This window comes from Carex rostrata, chromosome 29, assembly GCF_964058835.1.
Source record: "Carex rostrata chromosome 29, lpCarRost1.2, whole genome shotgun sequence".
In the NCBI taxonomy this organism is placed as follows: domain Eukaryota; kingdom Viridiplantae; phylum Streptophyta; class Magnoliopsida; order Poales; family Cyperaceae; genus Carex; species Carex rostrata.
The window spans coordinates 6121464-6129336 of NC_135946.1; the positions used below are offsets into that span (position 1 = coordinate 6121464).

General features: G+C 36.3%; 1 pseudogene across 1 annotated transcript; it reads right to left on the reverse strand.

The window, feature by feature from the left end:
* Nucleotides 1–1207: 1207 nt before the first annotated feature.
* LOC144546243 (receptor kinase-like protein Xa21) lies at nucleotides 1208–4827 on the reverse strand (annotated as a pseudogene). The gene is made up of 2 exons (XR_013508729.1): nucleotides 2210–4827; nucleotides 1208–1795 (listed from the first exon to the last, which is right to left on the reverse strand). The product of XR_013508729.1 is annotated as a receptor kinase-like protein Xa21 (transcript).
* Between the last annotated feature and the right edge of the window lie 3046 nt (nucleotides 4828–7873).

Genomic DNA, 7873 nt, shown 5'->3' on the forward strand with positions numbered 1-7873 from the left:
TCATCAGATTCGCGAATTAAACCCGAATTAAACTCAAATAACTTTGTTTTTGGTGATGCCGAACTGAATGCTGAATTATTCAGTTGATCGAACTTTGATAGAATTAAACCTGAATAATTTGCGAATTTTACGATTAATTTCTGAATTTTACGAATTATTCCCGAATTTTTCCCATAACATTTTTTTGGTTTTTTTTTGCTCTCTTGCAGGACTGAGATCTCTAATCCGGATAATTCCGAATCATTTCCTAATTATACCCGAATTATTCCCGAATCAAGAATTTTTTACCTCACCCAACTGAATCCAAATAATTCATTTGTCACTATGATTATGATCATGATTATATTAATAAATAAAGGATATAAGAAATCGTAGTGGTATAATGAGTATCATACAAAAAAGGAAATGAGGTTCAGTTTGATTAATTGTATGGGTTATTGATTCTCTTTTTTACAATGAGATGAGGGCTAAATAAAAAAAAAAAAAAAAGATAACGTCAAATTAAAAAATATATATTACGTAACGCAAAAGTTTTCAAAAATTAATTTGCTTTTCACACAAAAAATATCATTCTATTAATTACAAAAAAAAATTATAATTGAATAACTGCATGAAATTTCTTTACTTTTTTTCATATCAAACAAACTTCCTCGTAATTATTTTAAAAAAAATATGTAACACAAAAGACAATACATAATTGTCTGAATGGTTTTTTTTATTTGTTTCGGTTTACACGTTAATTTGGTCTATTATTCAAACTGAATTGGATATGTTCCCGAATCCGATTTTTTCTGATCTAGCTGTCGGTCCAGTCCAGTCCTTTTTTTTTTTTTTTTTAATAACAATGACTAGTAGTTAACTAGAGGTCCAGTCCAGTCCAGGTCCTTAAAAAAAAAAAAAAAAAAAAAAAATCATTCAAAACATATCACTATAAATAAAAATGTGTTCCAGTATCACGTAAAAAGTATATAGGTTCATGTATAAAATGCTTATTACAATAGTTTGTAAGTGAATCACATTAGTTGTAAATTTTGCAATTTGTATATATGATATATACCATCTAATTTTTTGAGCAAATACTACTTTCCTCAGGATCTTTATTATAATATCAAAGTTTTCACAATTAACATCAAATTTTGAAGGAAAACAAAAGTAATTGATAGCTACAAAAATCATGATTAACTACAAAAGAAAAATAAAGAACTCATTCAAAACCTGTCACTCTAAATAAAATATGTTCTCGTATCATGTAAAAAGTACCATAGGCTCATGTATAAAATTCTCATTACTATAGTTTCATCAACGGTTTCAAATGCAAACATACACATTATATGTAATTAACAGCCAATTCATGTTAATAACAATACTAAAGATAAATTCCATAGCTCGTGAGGCATGATCTCATATTTTTCAGATTTTCAATCTGTCACTTTTTTTCTCTCTCATCTCAGCATCTTCATTCGAGCTGAATTCAACTCCTTCACGACTTCTTTGATCCCAATGCGTTCTTTTGGAGACAACTTGGAGCACAAGAGACCACATCGAATCACCGAAACCAAGCAATTGTGAATGCTCTCTGCATTTTCATTCTCTCCTCCATCATTTATTGGGAATAATTTGTGATCGATAATCTCAGTAACATGATCTGAGAAAGCCATCTCAACATGCATGTGGAGGCTCAATTCATCTCTGAATCTTTCGTCGGTGGGGCTTACGCCAGTAAACATCTCAAGCAGAAGAATGCCATAGCTATATGCATCTCCTTCAACCGATGCCTGACCTCCCATGCCATATTCTTAGAAAAAACAAGACAAATTACAATCATACCCTTTTACAAATTATGCAGCAAGATCAGTAACATATATAGTGTTGTTTTGCCTTTTCAATTCAAGCATACGAGCCGTGCCAAATATTATGGGAAAAGGAATTAACCTCCCTTTTTTTCACTATGTATGATTTAATTTGGCGTTCTGAAAGCTTGTGGTCACTTACTATTCACATATCAATTTAACAGGTAGGAGCTAACTATAGATTTGATACCATCTATTAAGATAATTAAGAGAAAGAACATATGAGACAAAGCAAACTTTGTTGAAACTACAAAGAAACACTTCTGTAAGTTGGTACGTAACTACTTAATTATATACAGACACACACACACACACTAATACACAAAATTAATTTCTCATAAGAATATATAAGCTTGTACCTGGAGGAATATAACCAATGGAACCTCTAAGTCCAGTTGTACTTCCTGTCAACAGAGAAGACATAGAATCAGGTTGAACCAGAAATCTGGCAAGCCCGAAATCACCCACATGTGCAGTCATGTCTTCATTCAAAAGCACATTGCTAGGTTTAAGATCACAATGCACAATTGGAGCAGGACCATGGTTATGAAGATAATCCAAAGCTGTGGCGACATCGATTGCGATATTCAGCCTCTCGATAAGGCTGAGACTCCTAAATGGCCTATTTGTACACGTGTTGGGATGCAACCATGTTTCTAAGCTGCCATTAGGCATGAACTCAAAAATCAAAGCTTTAAAATCATTACCTTGGTGGTCTATGCTAGAGCATGAACTTAAAACTTTGATAAGGTTTCTGTGTCTGACTTTTCTTAGTACTTCACATTCAGAGAAGAAACTTCTAGAAGCACCATGCTGCTTGAGATTTAGTATCTTCACGGCAACAGTTGTCACATTCTCAAATTTCATAGGAGCTTTGTAAACAGCTCCAAAAGTACCTCTTCCAATTAGATTCTCTGACGAAAAATGATCTGTATCCCTGAGAATGTCATTGTATGACACTTGTTGATACTCAGAATTTTTGGCCGCAAATGGTAGGGGGTTATTCTGAGATCCCTTTTTCCAACAAAAACAGGCTATCAAAAACATGGTTATACAAAGGAATATAATACCACCTATGCAACAAATTATTACAATGATAATTTTGGAATAGTGCTTCTTCTTTTGGTTATCTAAAACGCATTTGGGTAGATGCATTTCAGGTACTCCGCCACAAAGTTTTGAATTTCCTCTTATGTCTACTGCACTAGTGTTCTTAAAAACCCCATCTTTTGGCAATTCCCCCTCAAAATTATTGAAAGAAATATTCAAATACTGGAGTTTCATCTTACCCATAAAATCAGGTACTGGACCCGATAAAACATTGTTTGAGATATCAAGATCTTGCAACCCCATCATGTTGCTCAAAGAGAAGGGAATAGACCCATTCAATTGGTTTCCATCAAGATGAAGTATTTGAAGTAGCTGGCACCCATCGATTGTGCTAGGAATTTGACCAGATAATTTGTTATTTGATAGGTAAACTTCTGCTACATTGTTTAATTGCCCAATTTCTGGTGGTAGTGATCCATTTAAATAGTTATTTGACAAGTCGAGGCTATTAGAAAGTGAATGAAGATTGAAGAGCTTTTTTGGGATTGAGCCTATCAATTTATTATTTGAAATCTTCAAGATAGCTAGTACTTGCATATTGCTTAATTCCACTGGTATACCCCCGGTGAATGCATTGTAACCGAGATAGAGTTCATTCATCAGGGTGAGATTACCTAAAGTTGATGGGATTTCACCTGATAACTTGTTTCCCTCTAGGCTTAACCATCCCAAATTCCAAAGTTTGCCAATTTCTTTTGGGAGTGCCTTCAATAAATGTTCCACCCAGATCTAAGTTAGCAAGGCTGGTTAGTTTTCCTATCTCTACGGGAATATTTCCTGAAATTGGATTCCCACCAAGCCCTAAAAATTTAAGACTAGTAGAGAGATTTGCTATAGAACCAGGTAGCATGCCTTGGAGTTGGTTTTCTGTAAGATCCAATAATTGTAGAAATGTGCAGTTGATTAAAGAATCAAAGAATCTCCAATCATCACTGGTGGCCTTAATTTGATTGCTTTGAATGTTAAACCGAGAAAGTTTTTGCAAAGTTCCTATGCTATATGGTATTGTGCCTATGAAATTGTTGTTGCTTAAATCAATCCAAATCATGGCTGAACAATTGGATATAGATATTGGAATCTGCCCATTAAATTGATTTGCGTACATGTATATATATTGTAGATTTTGTAAGGCATCACACAAGTTAGAAGGAAGATTTCCATCAAGCTGATTTAAACCGAAATCCATGGCAACGATGGTTGAGAGGTTGTAAAAGGAATGTGGTATCTTGCTTGACAAATTGTTTTGACCAAGGGAAAGGTACTCGAGAGCCTTTAGTTGGCCGAGTGAAGATGGGATGAAACCATCTAAATTATTTTGAGTAAGATAAAGAGAAGATAGATGTGTAAGGTTGCCTAAGGTGCTTGGGATAGATTTTGTAAGATTATTTGCACTTAGATTCAATACATTGAGTAGTTCTAGGAAACCAAATTGTGGAGGAATACTTCCCACAAGAAAGTTATTTCTCAAACTCATAACTCTCAAGTTTTTACATTGCATTAGATTGGAAGGGATGGTTCCTTGGAGATTATTGTTTCTCAGAGAAAGAAATTCTAAATTGGAACAATTACCAAGAGTTGACGGAATGTTTCCGGCAAGGTTATTAACACTCAAATTGAGAAATTGCAATCTACTCAAATGATCAAATTCTATTGGGATGTTACCAGTAAGGTGGTTATTTGAAAGATCCAAACTTTTGAGAAATGTCAGATTTGCCAAAGAGGGTGATATACGGCCTGACAAACTTAATGAACCCAGAGAGAGAACAGTTACTCTGTCAAGATGGCGGTTGCCGCACCTTACGCCTTGCCATTGACAATAGTGGAGAGAATCATTCCATGATGATAATGCTCCGAACGGGCTATTGGATATGTGTCACACCCCAAATCCACGGGGGTCTGACAGCCTGCCGCGTGTATAAATCAAGCGGCACATATACACGCAAGGCAGTGGATCTTTTATATGCATTGCCAATATCCTCATCTGCTGCGTCCGAGCAACAAACCTGAAAATAATCGGGGAGAGGGGGTGAGAATAAATTCCCAGTGCGAAATTTGCCACAGTTTAGATTATTGGACTTGCAATCAAACTCTATATTCAAAGATGAAACCCAAACAATAACAATGCAACAGTTATATAAGAAACATAAATAACAGAATGCCACTACTCGACAACAGTTAATCAACCTGAAACACAGTTTACGGAATTTACAATATGGATTTCAAACACAACATATATTTTGGCTTAACTCGATTCCTAACTCAGTTCAATTGGGCTTGTAGCAATTACAAATGTTCTCTCGAGCTGAACCGTTATCAAACCCACATCTGTAGGGTTACAGACGCCTACAGATGGCCAACCGCTGGACCCTTTATCAGACACCCATCTGCAATTGCTGTTGGCTTAACCATTTCCTAAGGTCCGGTTACAAGTCACCAATACAGGTCAACTTGACACAATGCAACACACGGAATCAAAGTTACCTATACCGGTCAACTTTGCTTAATCTCAACAAATATATTTATCAAAGCCACACATATAGGTCAGTCTCGCAAAATCATAACAGGTCAACGCATAAGTCAGCAGCGTCACCTTATCCAGCCACCTAAACAGGTCGGTCTGGCAAATTCTAACAGGTCAACGCATAAGTCAGCAGCGTCACCTTATCCAGCCACCTAAACAGGTCGGTCTGGCAAATTCTCACAGGTCAACGCATAAGTCAGCAGCGTCACCTTATCCAGCCACCTAAACAGGTCGGCCTGGCAAATTCATAAACACAGGTCAACGGATAGGTCACCGTTACCTTATCCAGCCACCTAAACAGGTCGGCCTGGCAGATTCATTCACAACAAGCACAAGTCATGGAACTAAACAATTAATAACCGTACCAACATGCAAATCAACCTTAACTAAAACAATTCAATCATTCTCATTTATGCAAGAATCAATATGCAGTATGAATTCCAAAGTATGCAACAATTAATCATTCAACATGACAAACGAATAAACAGTTTAATTCCTGAAAATAAAGTATCAAACAAGTCCAAGAATCCCGCACCTTATTATGACGAGCGTACCGCTTAATTTAAAGATCAGGCGTCTCGAATTGCCTTGCGAAATCTGGCTCGACTGAGCCTACACCTATATTATACGATTACTTGGTTTAGTTCGGTTACATTCTCAAAACTTAATTTCCAAAAGCCGTCTTTCAATTCGTCAATTCTTTTATACCTTTCGGCTCATTTATAATCATTTTAATTCAAGTCCAATTCAAATTTTACATATACACATCATGTCATATCCATTTCAATATTTACAAGGCTTATGAAATTACAAGTCCAATTTATTAAGGCCCAAAACAATCAATCATTTCAATTCGATTCAAGTATATCCCAAGGCTTGTATTTTGCACAAAACAACCCTCCATTTAATTTATTTACATTTTAGAGCCATATAGGACTTCATAATATCAAGCCATGCATATAATATGTCACATCTATAATCACCCTCAATCTGGATTTAATTTAATAACAATACATCATTTATAAATAAGAACATGGTTTATCAATTATTATATTATTTGTTTCCTTTATATTTATTTTAATCTAATAGTCTAAAATCACGTCCAATAAATCCACTCCAATTCATATTCACTCTGACAATCCATATATGTACAGTCCAAATCATTTTAAATTAAAACCGTCCAAATCTAATCTAAATCTTGAGATTCATAATTCATTTTTGAACTATGTTATATTTCAATTTCAACAATTCAGTCCATGTAACTTCAAATAATTAATAAACTAATAACACAATTAAACTGATACCAACACTTAGAATATTTAAGGTGTTCAATACCAATTCAATATAATTTCACATATGGCCGGCCACCATTTCAAACAAATCATTTCTTACATTTTAGCCCCTTTAATTCATACAAATCACCATGGTTCTATATTTTACAATTCCGACCATTAATAAAATAATTTTGCAATATAACCCCTTATACTTAATTTATTCGAGCAATTCGATCGAGTCGGGAAAATCAACAACCCGTGCTCGAAACTTAACAAATTCACATCCTACGACATTAATCAATTCATCAAAACACAAATCAAGAATTTTAGAAATTAACCGAAAGAGAAAACATCGAATATTGTCCCGTCTCACGGCCGTCGGAGCAGATCAACACTACCAATTTCATGCGTCTTCAAGCACCAATTTCGCACAGGGACAGCTCCAATCAAACACCGAGGCAGCACCAAGCCTAAACCCTAGTTTCTAGGGTTTCAAGGGAGGGGAGGGGAGGGCAGAAACCGAGAGAGAGAAGGGGCGGCTGTGGCTTTTCCGAACTGAGAAAGAGAGAGAGAAGAGCAGTGGGGCGGCGGCGGCTCTGCTGGCCGTGGCAGCGGCGGAAGGGGAGGGGGCGGAGGCCCCTGTTTTTGGCGCTGCAGAGAAGAAGGGGGCGGGAGGGGCTGGGGCTCACGGACAGGGAAGGAGAGGAGAGAACGGGGGCGGTTCCGGTGGGGATCGCCGGCGACGGGAGAGGGGAGGGCGGGGCCCTCTTGGCTTTGGCGTAGAAGAGAAGAGAGGGGACGGGATGGGGAGGGGGGTGGGTCTGTCACGGGTTGGGAGGGAGAGGAGAGAAATAGAGATGGAGGGATTAAATTGGGTGGCTTTAAGATTCGTGCTGGATCAAGATGAAAGGTGGATATAATTCCAGCATTTAAATTACACTATTAAGATCCGTGTTAGATTAAATCCAAAGGTCCAAACAATTCAGAATTTAAACATTGTTTCTTTTAAATGGGTTTTAATTCTGTTTCTTTTATAAATTCGAGTCGAAGTTTCATAATATTTTGTAACTATATTTGTACATATAATTCGTATATTTATTTCTCAATTTAAGATTCGA